General features: G+C 45.4%; 1 pseudogene; it reads left to right on the plus strand.

The window, feature by feature from the left end:
- The first annotated feature begins 2,554 nt into the window (after window positions 1–2,554).
- Window positions 2,555–20,533, plus strand: part of LOC138520568 (zinc finger MYM-type protein 1-like) — a 59,653-nt pseudogene continuing 41,674 nt past the window's right edge.

A 20,533-nucleotide genomic window follows, 5' to 3' on the forward strand; every position in this document is an offset into this window, starting at 1 on the left:
CCTTCCTTCCTTAAGTTGCAACTGAGTTTGTGAGAAGAAGGTCTCGTAGCTGCTGCTGGTGTTCAGGTAAGAGTCTGTGTTACCTAGCGCTGTCCGGTAACTATTGCATGCGTTAACGTGTTGTTTTTCTCCCTCTTTACAGATGCGGCATATGAAAATGTGGAGAGTTATGGAATAATACCGCCGGTGGTAAATCAGGTAAGTCTATGGTGGTAAGAGGTTGTATTTGTTGATTCCCTTGGCTCCCCTTGTTTTTTCTTGTGTCCCCTAGGTGCCAGATTACGGTGAAGAAATGATGGAGACAGTGCCGGATCGAAAGATGCTGTGAGAACTGATGAGTATGGCACTGTGCTGGAGCTGGCGAAGCGACGTGTGCAGGACTGATGCACTTTCCAGGTCCGGAGATGAAATCGTTCCGGAATTAGGTGAGGAATTTGAAATAAGTTTGTTTTCTAACCTTGTCCTTTTCTTCTTCTTTATTCTAGGAGCTTCAGATTCGAGGCGGGCGTGGCAGAACACTGGATGCTGGCTGCAGGCACGTGGACTTTGCAGAAGACTGGATGCTGGCTGCAGGCACGGTGAGCGTCACGCTGCTGGATGCAGAATAACGCGAAGCATGTGCTGCTGTTCGGGTGTGGTTTAAATAGTCTCCAAAGTAGTTCCAGATAAGAAGTTCCCTAAAGCCACGCCCGAGTAAAAAATAGTCCCTGTAACAAAATAGTCCCATCCAGGCCTCATGTAGGCTTGGACTCTTTTGCAGCATGGTCTGCATCAGGTAAGTAAAGTCTATGAGCCTGGCGCCTATGGCGCCAGGACTGATTTCTATGATGAGCCTGGCGCCTAAGGCGCCAGGACTGAACCCAGACAGCCCCTAGCCGGGGCTGCTGAGGTTTAAACAAATGTCTGGATGCCTGCTCCCGGAGCGGAGGGCCTTGGTCCTGATGCCAGGGGGTAGGCATCATGACACGCACGGAATTACATGACTAAAGAGCTATCCAGATGTTCATATCCACTGGCCATATTGTGCAATCAGGGAGCCTGCCACTGTTTCTCCGCCCAACCCCTCTGCAGCTTGGCAGCACAGCAGCACGTCTGTGCCTAGTTCCTCCACAAGCACCCTCACAGAGATGTGGTCATATGATACATGATCGTTGACATGAACTTGCCTCAGAGTGGAATCTGTTTCTTATTGTCATATGCAGTTATTCTCACAGGGCTGATGTGAGGGTGTTGCACTGAAATGTGGTCACCAGGAGTATTGCTGATGGGTGCTTTTTTGTTGATGATTGTAGACTGTCACAAAGTGGACAGAGATCAATTGAAAACTCCAGTCAACCACATGTACAGGTATCATAATCTTTATTTCGGGTATTGTTACACTTATGGGCAAAAATAATAAAAAGGCAGAAAATCCTGTAAGCTTAATGGCCAGCTTAGCTTTTCCAAAAGGCCAGTATTCTTCCCTGGGGTATGGTCCCATCCAAGTGATTAAACATGTAGCCTTTGGGTGTAAGCAAAGTGCCTCTAAGCAACAGAGTAGGAAAGGCTGCTTTGTAGCAATGCTAATGAGTGCAGATATGAGAAGATAGGGCTCTCTGCACTGTATACATTTGATAAATGTCATGCCACAGTAAGCAATGGCTATGTGTTTATGTTCTCTGGAAACCCGGGCAGAACACTGGATTGTTATCTTTTATTTAGCTTGAGTAATCCATTGGGTTTATTTTCTTTCAGCTTGTGTGCATCATGGCAAATAGAAATACATTGTCTGGGTCACAGTATAGTAAACTCAGAAGAAAAAGGGAAAAAGCCAAAGCAAAACAGGAAGAGTATTTTCTTAAGTATTTTCGAGGCAATCCACTGCAAGATCAAGATGAAGATCGTTCAAAGGATCCTCCTGAAACTGAAGTTGAGATGGCAGATATAGCTACTGCCTCACAATTGGAAGCAGAATTGGAAGTGCAAACTCTCAATGTAGAAAATGAATGAACCGAATGAAGAATTGCAGGTTCAAGATTTGAGAAGATGTGAAAGTGCTGATGCCTCCATCAGCGTGAGCTATAGTGATCCTGCTACCTGGGACAATGTTCCCTCCAAAAGCAGTGATCATGTCTGACAAATCCTGGTAGAACATGGGCCAGAACAGGTTATGCAGTTTCTTTTCCCTAGAGATAGAAACAAAAGAACGTTTTCCTCAAACTTTTACAAACGTAGGCTTCCCAACAGAGATGCTGTGCACCGTCAGTGGCTACAGTATTCCATATCAATGGACACTGTGTTTTGCTTCTGTTGTATGCTGTTTTGCAGTAATCCAGCCAATGCCTCATCTCTTGCTAATAAAGGGTCAAGGGACTGGATAAACATGTCTGCAATTCTAGCAGCACATGAAGAAGGCAAGGAGCATTTAGAAAATATTCAAAAGTGGCAGGAACTGGCACTGCGAATGAAAAAGAATAAAACAATTGATGAAGAAAATGTGCGCCTAATTTAGCAAGAAGAGAAGATTTGGCAGCAAATCTTAGAATGACTGATTGCTTTAGTAAGAGTTCTCGGTATGCAAAATCTGGCCTTTCGTGGAACACATGAAAAACTGCATACATTTGGTAATGGAAACTTCCTGAAATGTATTGAATATCTAGCTTTGTTTGACCCACTGATGGGTGAGCATCTTTGTAAAATAACAGAAAAAAGACACACATTCACTACCTGGGGAAAGATATACAAAATGAACTGATTCAGCTTTTAGCCACAACTATTAAAGAGGAAATCCTGGCCTCAGTTCGGGCTGCCAAGTACTTTTCAATCATTCTAGATTGCACACCAGATGTCAGCCATGTTGAACAAATGACAATGATAGTTCGCTATGTGACCACCATGTCAGTGTTGGATTCGGATCATTGTGAGCCTGTGTGCATAAAAGAACATTTCTTAGGATTTGTGCCACTAAAAGAGATAACTGGAGCTAGTATGACAGCCACTATTCTCCACCAATTACAATAAATGTCCTTGCCCATTGAAAACCTGCGTGGCCAAGGCTATGATAATGGAAGTGATATGGGAAAGAAAATGGTGTACAACGAAGAATTGTGGATGTAAATCCCCGTGCTGTGTATGTTCCTTGCAGTGCACATTCTTTACATGTGGTTGGTAATGATGCAGCTAAGTGTTGCTTGGAGGCAACTGCTTTCTTTAACATGGTACAACGTATTTATGTTTATTTCTCTGGTTCAACACGCCGTTGGGAAGTTCTAAAGCGCCACGTTAAACATCTTACATTGAAACCACTGAGTGACACAAGATGGGAAAATTGAATCCGCTCCCATATCAGCTGGGTGATGTGTATGATGCACTAGTTGAGATATCAAATGACACTACGCAAACAGGATCATCTGGTAATATCTCTCGCATAGATGCCCAAGGTCTTGCAAAGGGTATTTCTAGCTTCAGGTTTGTAGTTTCCCTTGTTGTGTGGCATAACATTCTCTTTGAGATAAATGTGACAAGCAAACAACTTCAGACAAAAACACTTGATGTTTGTGATGCTATAAAACAACTGGAAGAAACCAATACGTTTCTTGGTGGGTGCAGGAGTGATGAAGGGTTTGAGAAAGTACTTATTGAAGCACGTAAACTGGCAGAAGAGTTGGAAATTCCTGCGTGCTTTGAACTTGATCATTCTGTACGTGTTCGAAGAAAGAAGAAGCAGTTCACATATGAAGCAGATGATGAGCCTATTGAAAACCCCAAGGAAAATTTCAAAGTTAACTTCTTTTTTGCAATTGTTGACGCAGCCCTTCAATCTGTAGAAGAGAGATTTACTCAAATGCATCAAATTAGTTCTGTGTTGGGCTTCCTTTATAACATACACAGTTTGAATACTGATAGATGCTTCCCACGCCTCATCAACTTCTTTTCCTCTCCTGCTGTCCCCCCTCCTCTGTCCTCAGCTACCTTGCCTCTACCCTCCCTCCCTCAGGGCGTACCTCTGATCTGTACCCTTCCCCGGAAGTCCTTCAAAGATGGCAACCTTCTCCACATTGCCACTCTTAACTCTCACTCTGCCATCAAACATTCCTCTGATATCTGTCACCTTCTTGAGGAACTGGACCTTGACGTACTCGGTCTCACTGAGACGTGGCTCACGGCCAGCTCTGTCACCAGCTCTGACACACTCCTACCTGACGGCTACAAGATCCTCTCCGTGCCCAGGGCCAACCGTGCTGGGGGTGGGTGTGGCCCTTATCTTCCCTGAGTGGATTCCTGCCACTGCTATTCACACGCAGACCTACTCCTCTTTTGAATGTCTTGTCTGCCGACTCTCTCTCTCTCCTAGCCACTCCCTTACCGTGGCTACTATCTATCGGCCACCTGGTCAAATGTCCTCCTTCCTCTCCGAGTGGGCTGACCTCTCCTCCTCACTCCTGTCCTCAACCACTCAACTCCTCTTTCTTGGAGACTTGAACATCCACCTGGATGCATCCTGTCCCCCTCCGGACTCTTTCGTGACCTCTGTGACTCTCTCTCACTCTCTATTCTCCCGTCTGGGCCGACCCATTCTGTTGGGCACACTCTTGATGCCCTTATCTCTTCTGACCTTCCCCTCTCTGTCCCTCTCTCCACTCCTCGCTCCTGGAGTGATCACTTTCTCCTCTCCTCCCACCTTACCCTCCCTACCCCACAGGCAAAGCCACCCTCATCACTGCCATCTTCCTTCTCGGTCATCCGACCCATGAAGCGTGTGTCAGTTGAGGCTTTCGCTGCCACCTTCTCGGCCCCTCTTCCCCCCTCAGCTGACTCCCACCCTGACACAGCCCTCTCCACTCTCTACTCTGCTATTTCTGATACGCTTGATATCCTTGCCCCTGTCATGAGAATCCGCCTGAAGCCCAAAGCAAAATGTAACTCCTGGTATGACTCGGATCTCATCACCCTTAAACGCATGTGCAGGGTGGCAGAGAGGAAATGGCGTGCTTCATGTTCATCCTTTGACAAACTGGCCTGTCGCCTGCTCCAAAGGCAATACCGGCTCTCCGTTCTCACCAAGAAGAGAGCCCTTATCCAATTCGGCTGAACTCTTTAAAATCTGCAAGGAGCTGGCCAACCCTGCTGCAGTCTCTATCTCCTGTCCCCTCCCAGGCCCTCTGTACGGCATTGGCCTCTCACTTCATTAAAAAAACTCAGGACATCCTGTCCTCACTCTGCTCCTATCACCTCCCCCCCTCTATTCCCTGCCCGTCCTCTGGCCCTTCTGCAGCCACCCCTCCTCTCTCCTTCTCTGCCTTTCCCCTTTTTTCTGCTGATGAGGTTTCGAGACAAGTCCGATCTATGAAAGTCTCGTCAACACAGGTCCACCCCTGCTTCTCCAAAACTATTAAGGACCACATCGGCTCCTTGGCTCCTGCCCTTGCTGACTTCTGCAATCACTCCTTCGCCTCTGGAGTCTTCCCATCCCCTCTCAAGCACTCCCTTGTGCACCCCCTTCTTAAGAAACCCTCTTCCAACCCGTCCTGCCCAGCTAACTCTCGCCCTATCTCTATCACTCCTTTTCTGGGCAAGCTCCCGAAGAAACTTGCCATCTCCCAGATTAATCTACATGCCGAATCTGTAGGAAACCTTCATGACCATCAGTCTGGCTTCAGAGCTGCCAGAAGCATGGAAACTGCTCTCCTGAACATCCGTGAGGACCTGCTCTCGAACCTTGACTCTAACAATCCATGTGTTCTCATTTTGCTTGATCTCACTTCTGCCTTTGATACTGTCAACCATACCATCCTGCTCAACCGTCTCCGTGATAACCTGGGTATCACTGGTCAGGCTCTGGCTTGGCTGACCTCTTTCCTCTCAAATCGACCCTCCCAGGTCCAACTGGGCTCTTTCCTGTCTGACATCTTTTTCTCTACCTGTGGTGTTGTCTTGATATGGGCAAAATCTTCCTCGGGGCCAGCCCTTTGAGAGCAAAAAATACCCAATTCAGCCCAAAATACAGGTTCTATTGTGCTGAGCAGTGATCTCATGCTAGTGACAAATGACACCTTCAATAAGTTTTAGCATTTTTATTCTAAGCAGTGAATTTCATATACATTTGGGATTCAAGTTAGAGAAGATTACAAAGCATAAAACTTAGACAAATGCAAAATATAGAGAAACATGGAACTTAGATAAACATAGAGAAACATAGAGAAATATAGAGCAACACAGTCTTACGCCCCTTTAATCAGCACTAGGAGACCTTGGCCCTCATAAGCTAGCTGTCAAGCCCCGCTCAGAGGACAGAGCTGAAGGAGTGCCGTCAAGAGCTCCAATTCCGGGCACTTGATCTGCTCGAACCAAGTCCACAGGACGATCTCCCACCCGAGTCATGTGGGCATGTGTATTTTATAATCTCGTGCTGCCCGTCCATGACGCACAGTTCCAGAACTTTCCCTGTGCAAAATATAGGCTGGCTCATGGAAAAAACCCAACTCTGTTAATTTCCACTGCTCCTTCTGAGCCCCTCCCTGGCTCCCATCTGCGAAAGCTCAGGAATGTCTTATCAGTGCCTTCCCAGAGAAAAGGAAGATTAGCTTGGGGCCATGCAGGGCTACCGTTAGTGAGGCAGAATATTCTAAGGAAAGCAGGGATGTATTAACCCCATCTGCAAGCTCTAGAAGGCATGCACTCATAGCTTAGTGTTTATAGCGCTTAAGACTGGCTATCTAAGCGCTATATAGGTGCCATAATGTTCCAAACACTCCAAAAATGTCCATTAGCTACAGAGCTAGGGCCCTCTCCCTGCCTGTCTATCAACAATACATAATGTGACCTATCACTCATACTAGGCCTGCATATTCCTTGTAGCTCACTACTGCATAATGGAAGTGCTACAACAGACTACTGTCAGCATTTTTAGCACATACTTTGAATACACTATTGGCTTTCAGCGGCTAATGCTGTCATCTAAAGCCCTGATTGGCAAGGTTGCAATTTTGTGTATCACTACATTCCACCCCTATTCAACGTGTGTGCGACAAATGCTGACTAATACACATCAATATAGTATTTAGTGCAGTGATAAAGACCTTGGGGCTTTGCAAGAGGTTTAAGCAAACTACCTTCTAGCGGTTAGTCAGCGTGGCATGCAAGGTAAAACACTACCTAAACAAAAATGTACACAAAGTGAACAGTGACATATACCCTTGCCAAAACCTGGCCTACACAAAAATACCTACACAAAGTGAACATGGGCATTTACTCTAGCCAAAACCTGGCCTACACAAAAATACCTAAATCAATTTTGTATAACTGATTGTCAGTTAAAAAGCAGCATGCAGTTAGAATGTCAAGGCAATCCAGTGTAGTCTAATCTACAATGCACTATTGCATTTATGTATGGTTATAAATTCTAAAACCTGGCAGCCTTTCACTCTAAGGGCTTACCCTCCCCCTGATCCCAGGGCATTCAAACGTGACTATGGGCTGTGTGATTAGATATTTCCCCCATGTATGTGGAACCCAACCAGAAACCATCTAATTTCGTGAACAAGGTGAACCCATGGGCACCAGGTTATTTAAATAAAAACAATTCTACTAATTTACATCAAGGCATGGCATGTGTTATTCATGCAATCAAAAGCAAGCAATTCAATCCATATGTATGCTGGTAACTGTAGCTCTGCGTGCCAGTGTGTGGAGGATGGTCGCCCCCATTCAGTAAAAAGCCAACACCTGCTGATTAAACAATGTTTGCCATACAATGCATCGTGTGTATTTAGCAGTCTTGTTGACCTGCCCTATGGCAGAAAAAATGTCTTCATACCTAAAATTCTGCCATCTTCAGTGGTTGCCAATACTTGTAGCAGTGTTGGGCGTATCAATGAACCCCACTAGGCTAGAAGTTCTATAGCAGAGCTGGCATCAGAACCCATAGTGGCTAGCTTATTGTGCACAGTTTCTATGTCACAAGCATATAAAGCTCCTGCAATTAATGAATCTAGCTCCCTAGCTACGCGCACTCTAGTGATGGGCCATAGAAATGGACTCCATTTGTAGCAGCTTGGTAGTACTAAGGAAACATTGCCTCATGATAAATCTATGTCTAAGTGTATCACTGTAATAATGGAGGTGTGCATTACCAGTCTACAATTTACATGTTGCTTACTACTGGAAAATCTAACATGTTCACAGTGTCTACCTATTGTGACTTGGAGAATACCCTTCTTCAAGTGGGATATCTGCCATATACAATATTAGTTTTTGCTACAAACACCATACTACCCTCCGGCAGTGGCTGTTTCATCACACCATTGTGTAAAATGCATTTAGTCAAGTTATAGTCCATAAAATCTTGGCGAGAACACTCGCTGCATTTCTTGGTCAGAAAAACATCACATTAATCAAATTAAACAAATCATATCCATTCAGTGACAAAAGATGCCCGACAATGTGCCAGGCCAGTACGCTAGCAATTCCATGTGGATACTCATTTGTAGCGCTTTTCCAAAGAATTATTCCAAATGTCTACAATCAAAAGGTGACTCTTTGCATTGGTGTGCTGGAGACAGCTGTCCCCACAAAAGCATGAAACTGGTTGGTTTAACAAAAACCGTGTCACACTATGTGTCATAAAATCAAACATCAAGTCAGTCATGGTTTCATTTACCTGCCTTAAGCTGGCTGTAAAAGTATCCAGTGTTTCAAAGGTTACCATCTCAAATTAGAGCTCACACACTTGGCAGCATTACTTCAATTAAGAATCTTAACCTACGCACAGGTGACTTTGATGTGCGCACTCATCTTATCTCAAAATAAATTACGCTCCTGCTTGCATAATCCTGCTGCCCCAACAATTCATAAATCATTTTCCTGCCTACGTGCAACGTAGAAGTTTTTTTTTTTCTTCAAAAAGCAAAACATCTCTGGTTAAAGCAATTCAGTTGGAAGAGCAAAACCATTTCGTTTTTTCAGATTCATCTCAAAAGTGCATTTAAAAACCATTTTTCAATGTGTTAGCATTCAAGGGCTGTGTCACACAGCTGTTTGTGGTGCATGATGTCACAGTCCACAACTCATTGTCCATAGTCCTTTAAACAAGAAAGGCAAGACATGTCAATTAAGTTATTTCCAGCAACTGAATCATTTGAATGTGTAGCATCAAATATTTGATAACTAGCCAAGTCTGCACCGTGCCAGTTCAGCAAAAGTTATTACTCTGTTGGACACCTTTCGCAGGTTGCAGAACAAATGGCAGCATTGAGTGCGGTGCAGGACAGGTTTAAAGTTGACTCGCATATTCTCTGAGATCAGTGTCACCCACATACTGCACACATTTACGCCAATAAGGGCACGCTATTGTCTTGCTTTTTTTGCCTAGGCAAAATACAAACAGAAATGTTAGGATGCCATTAAAAGTACGATGTCATTATTCATCAATATCAACGTTATCCACCCCTTCCCATAACACCACCCCCATCTTCAAAGTCTCATCAGGTAACTACACACTTTGTCATTGCTACTGCAATTATTTATCACCCTTCTGCATGTTTCTGGGGGCTTATTTACACTCAACCATACGGGGTGTAACTGCCTAATCACAAACTCATTTGTGCAATGCGATCATAGTTGGTCAATGGTACCTCAGACTGATCTGTGCTTTTACAAAAGCCATATAATAAGTACCCAGGTCGCACAATGCTTTTCTTTTTTCACCAAAGCGATCACGAATGCCAGGCGCCAACTTGCTTCCAGTGTCTCATGATCTTGATTTAGTTTGCCCTGCTGGCATCACTCCATTTTTCAAAGGTAAAGTCTTTCAGTCCAATACCGCCTGCAGTTGTACAAGCAGCTTTGTTTATTTTTCTCCATACAACTAGTGTCTTCCAAGCCTCTGGTTTTTCACTTGTCATTTTCTCAAAGGGTGTTTGCTGAGTTCTTGGACCACCCCTTTGAGCGCGATAGTCTAAGTCAGTTTCTTTTGTTGCTTCAACAAATCATTCATTCTTGCACTAAGCCATGAGGCTTTTGGATCATGGCTAATGTGCAGTGTTCATGTTGTACTCCAAAGCCCTGCTCTGCATGTTGTCTCTTGCAAAACGGCTAAGCACTTTTGTCAGTTTTGCTTCCATCTGGAATGCCATAATGTCTTTGTCAGTTAATCCAGTCCTGGCAATGTAGCTTGCATTTTGCCAGCTGTGTAGTTTCTCTTCTCAAAGCGCCTAGAGGTTTCTTCTCCAGTGCACAGCGCTTTACTTCAGTTCACATCACATGGTGCATGGGAATGCAGCTTGCACAGCAATAGCGTTTCACTTCACATCACATCACATGGTGCATGGGAATGCGGTTTGCATGGCAATGTCTGTTGCAATGGGCAGCTGTCTTTTCTTAGCCCATTCACAGATGCACAAGTTCCCCAAATGTTCAGATGTGATGTGCCCATCTGCCATTCTGCATGCAGCATTTGTTTTCCTTCCAGTGTTACTGGGCAAATTATTTACTTCTGATCAGCTCTGTTAGTGCATGCCGTTAGAAAGTACATCAGCATTTCTGTCTTTGCACCCCCTCTCCTCAGTTTTTTTGCTCACACTGACTTTCTCACAGGGGATGGAATGCAGGAATGTCATTGTTTATCTTCCGTGTGCACCTGGCAGCGCCATGAGAACACAGCAAGCTTATCTCTTTGCCTATAACTCTTACACTGTGGCGGCTTCAATGGAAAGCACTCGTTTCAGACAGTTCATCCAGATTAACTCTTTCTTGCACTGCTTTTGTCCAGCAACTCAGAAAAGCTCCCATATCTGAAACACCATTTTATTAGTCAGGAGTGCATAAGCTCTGCTTTTGTTTGCCTTCGCGCACCTCGCCCAAGACAGCTTCAAGGCACAAGCTCTGCACACACAGCAAGACTCTTGTTTTCAAAAGAGGCACTTTCTCTTGTCATCAGATTCTACTCCATGTAATTTTGCCAAATGTCAAAGCGTCTTTTAGCCTATTTTAAACTGATTAATGTCTCATTTAAAAGCATACGTTTTTTTTTTCTCTCCTTCTTCCTCGTAGTTTTGTAGTTTTGCTTCACAAGCTCAATCCAATGCAATGTGCGATCTTTCAAAATAATCCGCAACCCACTAAATCTTTGTGCTGTCTTATCACACACAGATTTTTCATTCTGTTGTACCATTGCCAGAATATAACCACTTATTTCAGTGCATTTAAAAAATGCCATGTTTAGTGCAGCTCCCTGCACGGTTTTTCCTGCAAGAGCAACCCACACTCTATATTGCTTGTGGGCTGTTAAATGTGTCAACAACATTTTTCACCATGTACCACAGTCAACAGGTTACTATTTCCAAACATGCATCAGTTATAAGGCAACAGTCCAAATCTATGGCATAGCGTGGGAACAGTCAAAAATACTCCAGGGGCAATTTAGAAAATATAAATTGTTTTCCCCCCAAACCATTGCAAACTGATTCTGCAATTTCAAATCAATACACAAAAATCGAAAATCCAAATAACATTCACTCACTTTCCTTTTAAGTGAGTCTCTCACCCATTATAAGCATGGCACAGCTTAAAATGCAATATAACCATTTTAGTGTGTTTCCTTTAAACAGAATTCGCCACCACTAGCACATGGAATTTACAGTTGCCAAAAGAAAAACAAACCCTTTAGGCTCTCAGCACAGATGTTACTCTTTCTCCTAAGCACGGCTCATTCCCCACGTTATTTTTCAGGAATGTCAACACTTCAAAAGCATACATCAAAAAAGCGAACCTTCGCCTCCGAACATTACAGCCCCCTACTCGCTAGCACACTGGGGCTGAGTCAATGGTTAAATTACTATTCACAATTTGCATGTCAAATCCTTGCAATTATTTTTCCCTGCCCTCATGACAGAATAGCGTTGAGAACTCCGTCTCACTTTGCATTTCAAATTACAACTTTAAACTGGGGAAACCGCATGATAAAATTCTTTCCTAATTGAACATATATCTTTCTTGACCATTCATCGGAGCGCTTTAAACAAAGCCATTTCCCGCTTGTTTATCGCCTTGTACTCCCTGGCTCCATTCCCAAGCAATAAGTCAGTCACGACTGATTTACTGAAGGGAGTCTTAACCACACAAGCTATCGGCCACGGCAAGCCGACACAACATTGCTGCCTTTTGAAGTCTCAGAGCTGCAGTGAGACCACCAAGGAAATGCGACAGCCTGCTCCTCACTCTACACTGTGGTCTCTCACACAATTTGTCATTTCACAGCAAGGCACTGCTCTGCACAAATCCCACCGCTGCCACCAAATGTCTTGATGGGCAAAATCTTCCTCGGGGCCAGCCCTTTGAGAGCATAAAATACCCAATTCAGCCCAAAATACAGGTTCTATTGTGCTGAGCAGTGATCTCATGCTAGTGACAAATGACACCTTCAATAAGTTTTAGCATTTTTATTCTAAGCAGTGAATTTCATATACATTTGGGATTCAAGTTAGAGAAGATTACAAAGCATAAAACTTAGACAAATGCAAAATATAGAGAAACATGGAACTTAGATAAACATAGAGAAACATAGAGAAATATAGAGAAACACAGTCTTACGCCCCTTTAATCAGCACTAGGAGACCTTGGCCCTCATAAGCTAGCTGTCAAGCCCCGCTCAGTCAGAGAACAGTGCTGCAGGATGCCGTCAAGAGCTCCAATTCCGGGCACTTGATCTGCTCGAACCAAGTCCACAGGACGATCTCCCACCCGAGTCATGTGGGCATGTGTATTTTATAATCTCGTGCTGCCCGTCCATGACGCACAGTTCCAGAACTTTCCCTGTGCAAAATATAGGCTGGCTCATGGAAAAAACCCAACTCTGTTAATTTCCACTGCTCCTTCTGAGCCCCTCCCTGGCTCCCATCTGCGAAAGCTCAGGAATGTCTTATCAGTGCCTTCCCAAAGAAAAGGAAGATTAGCTTGGGGCCATGCAGGGCTACCGTTAGTGAGGCAGAATATTCTAAGGAAAGCAGGGATGTATTAACCCCATCTGCAAGCTCTAGAAGGCATGCACTCATAGCTTAGTGTTTATAGCGCTTAAGACTGGCTATCTAAGCGCTATATAGGTGCCATAATGTTCCAAACACTCCAAAAATGTCCATTAGCTACAGAGCTAGGGCCCTCTCCCTGCCTGTCTATCAACAATGCATAATGTGACCTGTCACTCATACTAGGCCTGCATATTCCTTGTAGCTCACTACTGCATATTGGAAGTGCTACAACAGACTACTGTCAGCATTTTTAGCACATACTTTGAATACACTATTGGCTTTCAGCGGCTAATGCTGTCATCTAAAGCCCTGATTGGCAAGGTTGCAATTTTGTGTATCACTACAGGTGTCCCCCAGGTTTCTAACCTCTCTCCCTGGCTGTTCAACCAGTATCTGGCACTTCTCGCCCACCACATCGCTGCTCTCTGCCCCAACTTTCAGTGCTATGCGGATGATATCCAGCTCATTTTCAGGCTACCCTCGGCCTCCTCTTCTCCTTCCCTCATCTCTGACTGTCTTTCTGCTATCCGGAAATGGTGTGCCGCCAACGATCTCTGCCTTAATGCCAGTAAGCCCGAGATTCTACTCATCCGCACACCCACTCCCTCCTTCCCTGCAGCTCTCTGGCCGGCCTCTCTTGGCCCTCTTCCTACTCCTACCTGCAAGGCAAAAAACCTCGGGTCATCTTCGACTCCACACTCTCCTTCTCTCCTCACATTTCTGACGTTTCTAAGAAGTCACACTACCAGCTGCACCTCCTCAGAGGTATCCTTCCTTTCCTCTCCTTCCCCGAGAAGCTCACTGTCTCCAGAGCCCTGGTTCTCTCGAAGCTGGACTACTGTAACAGCCTCTATCTAAATCTTCCTGCCTCTACTCTCTGCAACTCATCCAGAACAGGACTGCGAGACTTGTCCTTGGCCTCAAGCCCAGGGACCGTATCTCTCCAGAACTGAAATCGCTACACTGGCTCCCTGTGGCAGCGAGGATTAAGTTCAAAACCCTCTGCATTGTCCACAAGGCCTTCTGGGGCCTGGAGCCAAAATACCTTCAACTCTCCCTTCCTAAATATCTTCCTTCTCGAGCACTTCGCTCATCCGCCTCCAACTCCCTCAAGGTCAGCTGCTTCTCCAAGCAATGAGTTGGGGGGAGATCTCTCTCCGCAGCAGGGGCCTCCCTCTGGGACAGCCTTCCTGCCTCCCTGAAACTTGAGGAGAACCATCTCCGGTTCCGGAAGCACCTCAAAACCTTCCCCTTTGCTTCTGCTTTCTCTCCCCCTCTCCCCTGCTAAATCACTGAAACTGTACTGAATCAGCAACTGGGCCACTCACCAATCTCGGTCCTTGGCCCAGCCACTCTCCCCTGCACTGCCTTCCTGGCAACCCCTGCACTGCGGGACTGTCTCTGTATCCCTACAGCCCCCCTTCCCAGCACTTGTCTGCACTTATCTTGCACTTGCCACCAGCTGGCCCTTATTATTTATCTTGTTCGTTACTAACCCTGTACTGCACTTTTCCCCTCTCCCTTTCCCCCTCGCACTTTTCCCGTCCCCCCTACCCATGCACTTGCGCGATCTGAATGACACCTGGCCTAGTAGGATCGTTGTCTGTCTCCCCTTGCTCCCCCCTCCCTGCCTCGTCGCGCCTTGAAACACTTGTGTATAGGCGCGTTACAAATGCCATATCATATCATATCATATCATGTCAACAGGTGGCCCACTACTTCTACTGTTTCTTCGGATTTTGGATGGTTTTGGAGAGTCACTCACTGTTTTTCACTTTTTTAAGTGTTTTAAAAATAAGAAACATATTGCAAAGTATTGTTGAATTTATAAATATCATAGTAAGTAGTAAGTATTGGGACATGTTTAGTATTTTGTATCAGGTAGTGCTGCTTATGTGCTTACAGGTGTCTAGCAAGTATTATCAACATCGTTTTTCCTACTGTTTGTATTGCCTACGTATAATTTACAGAAGGGATTAGATCCACATACTTCAGTATTACATTTGTTGTTGCTATACTATCATTGACCTGTTTAATAAACCTGTATTTATGAAACACAGAGGTTTTCATTTGACTTCTGAAACCTAACACCGTAAGTGGATGTGAGAGTGAGGAAAGTGCAATGGAATCCATCCACAGCAGAAGACGTGAGCAATGTGTTCGGTGGAGGTAATGGGTTTGCGACAATCGGTAACAAAATGAGGACAGTTGGTTGAGATTGGTTAGAACCTGGAGTGGGGGGGGGGTGGCAATCCGACAGTTTGCCTAGGGTGGCAAAATTCCTTGCACCGTCCTTGGAAGGCAGAAGAAAAGAGGAAGGTCTTGAGGTGCTTCCAGAACTGGAGATGGTTCTCCTCAAGTTTTAGAGTGGCAGGGAGGCTGTTCCAGAGGGAGGCCCCAGCCGAAGACAGAGATCTACCCCCAGCTTGTTTCTTTGAAAAACGACTGACCCTGAGGGAGTTAGAGGTAGAGGAGCGAAAGAGCACGAGACGGGAGGTATTTGCAGAGGGATAGCTGCAGGTATATTGGACCCAGACCCTAGAAAGCCTTGTGGACAATGCAGAGGGTTTTGAATTTAATCCTTGCACCCACTGGGAGCCAATGGAGAGATTTCAGAGCTGGAGAGATACGATCCCAGGGCTTGAGGCCAAGAACAAGTCTTACGGTTCTGTCCTGGATTAGTTGCAGAGGGCAGAGAGTAGAGGCAGGTAGATTTAGAAAGAGGCTGTTACAATAGTCCAACAAAGAGAGAACCAGAGCTTGGGATACCATGAGCTTCTGGGGAAAGGAGAGGAGTCAAAGATGACCCCAAGGTTCTTAGCCTCGCAGGTGGGGGTAGGAGGAGGGCCAAGGGAGGCCGGCTAGAGAGTGAGGGGAAAGGATGGTGAAGGTGTGCCGATGAGGAGGATCTCCGTCTTGCTGGCATTCAGACAAAGATCATTGGCGGCGCAACAATCTTGAATGGCAGTTAGGCAATCAGAGATGAGAGAGGGAGAGGAGGTGGCAGAGGGCAGCCTGAAAATGAGTTGAGTGTCGTCAGCATAGCACTGGAAATTTGAGCAGAAAGTGGCAATGCAGTGTGCAAGAGTTGCCAGGTATTGGTTAAAACGCCAGGGCGAGAGGTTAGACCCCTGGGGAACACCAAAGGTAGAGAGGAAGATAGATGAAAGGAAGGACCCAAGTTGGACCTAGGAGGGTCGATCTGAGAGGAAATAGGTCAGCCAGGCCAGAGCCTGATCAGTGATACCCAGGTTTTCACGGAGACGGTTGAGCAGGACGGTATGGTTGATCGTGTCGAAGGCAGAAGAGAGATCGAGGAGGATGAGGACAGAGGGAATGTTATAGTCAAGGTTGGAGAGCAGATCTTCACGGATGTTCAGGAGAGCAGTTTCCATGCTTCTGGCGCTCTGAAGCCAGACTGGTGGTCATGGAGACAGCCAACAGAATTGGAGTGAAGGTTAAGCTGAGAGATGGCCAACTTTTCCAGGAGTTTGCCCAGAAAGGGAGTAATGGAAATTGGGCGATAGTTAGCTGGACAAGAAGGATCAGCTGTGGGTTTCTTGAGAAGAGGATGCACAAGGGAGTGCTTCAGAGGGGAGAGGAAGGATCCTGAGGCAAAGAGGATGCAGACATTCTATAAGGCATCAAGAAAGTATCAAAGATAAGAGTCATTTTGGGATCAAGATGAAGATGCTTATGCCACAGAAATAAATGAAGATATCAAGCTGTTTTACACGTATACATGCAAAGAAACGCAAGCAGATGAAGTATTGTTGAAGCTAGCTTTATAGAGAATAGATTGCGGAATGCGCCAACAGGTACATATATATTGGAGTCAGTAAAGAATGGATGTTTCCACCACGTACAATAGCAGAGCTGAGCAAAAGAAGGAAGGCCTCTTTTCCAGTATGTCGAAGTTAGAAAACAAGTGAATTACAGGCGAATCTCAGAAAGGCGAGGCTGGATGAGCCAAGAAGCCAGGGCTATATCAGGCTGGGCTGAACAAACATTGGATACAAATCGTGTGAAAGAATGAAGCTCCTGTTTAGACGGCATGGACAAGAACAAGTAGACGTCAGAGGTCTATTAGAAAAATAGTATTTTAATGCACCAAAAGCTCGATTTTGTTTTATTCAGTCATGCGGGGAGAAGAAGTTGGACGAGTATGATGGTCACACCTACGCATGAGGGCAGAGCATGCCTTCACTCCCCTGAATTCTCCAGAGCAAAGAACACTCCCAAGGACGAGTTCAAAGTCATAATTGACAGCAGACCACTGAGGTGATGATGGATGGTTATACTAATTGGTGGGAAGCTATGGTTAAGACGAGCTCACCAGCACCTGAAAGCTCAGCCTGCGTGCTGCTACACGTAGGTGGGAAGGTACTGACAGAGGTTAGAAGCCAACCAATGATAGAGGACAGCATGATTTAGGATCCTAGAGTTGTTTAGCCAATGGAATGTCGTATATGTAGTGACGTTCATAGTGACCTGTTTAAGGGGAAGGGCTTAGTTGCCCCACCTGATGTTAAGAAGCGAATCACTTTATTCCACTACCCCAGACGAATATGGATTGTATACTTAGATGATCCTTCTAGACCCTATCACACTTGCCACTAGGTTTTTGTAGTTTGCCACGTAGGATGAAGTTAGTAGTATGTGGGTTAACGTCACCTATGATGATTCTTTGCTATAAAAGAATGCTTTTTTAAGATGCATTGAGATGGAGGATTTACGTTGAGAGGTCAGTTGTACTCCCTGTTTTGAATAATTGATATTAAAACAGTTATCCTTTTGGCAACTACCTGAGTAGTTTCGATTATTGATGTTTGAATACTTTCTGCATCCCCATCCATCTCAACCGTATTGCTACCTCACCTTAAAGGGCTGGAAATCCTCCAGTTCACATGGTAGCAGAGATAGGATGGTTAGATACCCATCGAGATAAGTAAGCTTTGGGGTCCCGGAAATATCGCACAACCTCTGCCATTCGGCTGAAAGGACGTGAAGCTCCCTGTAGATAGCGGTTTAGTCTAAAGCAAGTCTTGTAGAAGGTAGGTTAGACGGGTTCCTTGTTTTCAGGCAGAAACCCCTCCCGGGTCTACAGGAAGATGAAGGAACGGAATGTTAGAGAGGCTACCGAAGTGAGGCGTACGATCCCAAAAGTCAGAAGTTGAAAAACACAAATGGTGAGTAAAACTGAGTTAAGTGGCAAAAGTGTGAATAGGCAGTTGGTAAAGAGAATGATAAGGGGAAAATAAGTAATGGAGGGAGTTTGGGATAACGTAACTTGAGAAACGATGAGCGTTGAATAATGAGTAAAATTGACTTGAGGAGAGGTCATGCAATTAAGAGGTATCATGAGGAGAGGCCACGATAAAGAGTACGCTCTAGGTTACCTGCGTTTTAAAGAACGGAACAGAAAGAATCACACCTAGAGCCCTTTAAGGGTGACGCAGAAGACAAACTCAGTTAAAGGAGGGTTTAAGGAGGTCGGTTCACATCCCAGATCGGGGTAGGACAGTCCTGCAGCATGAACTGTTATGTTATGTTATTTTGCATTTATATAGCGCCTTATATACCATTGGTATGGTCTGAAGGCGCTGGTAGGTTGAACGCCCTTGGGAACCGAAGTTCAGGTCATTCGAGAGAGTAGGGAGCGTCAACGGCGCGTGTGTGCACCGGGTATGTGTGCAGCCGGTGCGGTATTCGTGAAATAGCTGCTTCTTAGCAGTAGGTGTGATGGTTGAGATCAGGGGTATGTGTTCGTTCTGGCAGGATTTATCCAGACCGACTGTGGCTGCGCTAGGCCTGAGGAGAATGCCCGGCTTGGGGGTGTGTAACTGGCAGTGATTACTTAGAATGATGGGGAGTGAGCGGGAGATGTTAGTATGAGAACAGTTATAGCGAATGGTGTCATAGTATTTCTGTGTTCTAGTTGAGTGGTGGTGTAAAGAAGAGAGTAAGCGTGGGGTGTGATATGATGGGTTACATGTTCTTCCAAACGTTCCCTGCATTCCAGAACATACTATGTACGTCACGCAGTTCTATGCACTCCAGTCCGTTCTATGTACTTTTGTTCATTCCATGCGTCCCCGTGTGTGCTAGATACTCCGGTCTGCTCGACGCACTCATGCACTGCAGTCCGCCCCGCGCGCTCAGGTCCGCCCTGCACGCTCCATTCTGTTCCATGCATGCACTCCTGTCTGCCCCACGCATGCAGTCCTGTCTGCACCTGTATTTCGTATTCACCCACCCTACGCAGTCGCCCGCTTCCCGCATTCATCCGCTCCCGCACTCACGCGTTCCCGGCACTCATCTGCTCTCCGCACTCACCAGCTCCCCGCACTCACCAGCTCCCCGCACTCATCCACTCCCTCACTCCTCAGCTCTCCTCACTTCTCCGCTCTATGCATTCATCCGCTCTGTGCACTCATCTGCTCAATGCACTCGTGCTTTCCACGCATTCAACTCATCCGCTTCACGCACTCATTCGCTCACTTCATTCATCTGCTCCTGGCACGCATCATTACTGAAGCAATCACAACCCTAGCCATCGAGCACAACCATCTGATCATCCTTGGAGACTTCAATATCTGGTTTGACGATGAAACCACTACCTCACAAAAATCTCTAACCAGCCGCTGTGAGAGCTATAGGTGACCGGTCGAGTATGTCCATTTGTCCATCTGTTTTATGTGAATTATATATGGTGAAAAAACAATAGAACAATTGATAAAGGTGAAAAAGAGAACACAAGAATTGTAAATTCATTATTTATTTGTTGGTTTTGAATTGATGGTATTTAGTGAAAATATAGATTGAAGTAAAATTGTGATATAGAAGGTTTTGAGCCTGCAACGAGTGGTGCACGCTCATATTATTTTGTTTTTCTGAAACGTATCTTTTGCAAAGTGTAAAGGTGAGTATTGACAGTCAAGGAGTGACGTGTCAAAATGGAGGATATTACTCTGCTTATACATCTCTGCAAGCACGCACCCAAGCTTACGCAATACAGTGCAGAATGGGTCACGGGCATATCAGACAAAATATTCATGCCATGACCACAAGGGAGATCACTATTGAAGGCAATTCTGCAGCATATGACAATATACTTGCATGCTGCATATACGGGAAAAAGGTTAGACAAGCGACTAGTGAGCTTAGAGCTCTAGAAAATGTATCAGGAGGAGAGAGAGAAGACCTGCCTCCTGTAGATGGGATACTTAGAATATGCAAAGAGGGTGGTGAGGAGCCTTCTGCTCCACCCGCCGCGTCTAGAACAGAAGGCAAGAGTAAAACAGATAATGGGCTTTACCCATTAAGAAAGCTCCAGGTAGCAACGGGGCGTAGTAACTTGGCGAAATGAATTACATGTCCAAAACGGCGACGAGGATTCAAAGAAAATTATTGAGAGAGATGTAATCGCTAAGGTCCTGAGGGACAGGGAGGGACGTGATAAGGGAAGAAGCGAACAATCAAGTATATCTCTAGATATAGGATGGGACATAAAGGGATGGAAAGAAGAAAAA

This window comes from Ambystoma mexicanum, chromosome 13 (genome assembly GCF_040938575.1).
Source record: "Ambystoma mexicanum isolate Mex_15411 chromosome 13, UKY_AmexF1_1, whole genome shotgun sequence".
NCBI classification, from domain to species: Eukaryota; Metazoa; Chordata; class Amphibia; order Caudata; family Ambystomatidae; genus Ambystoma; species Ambystoma mexicanum.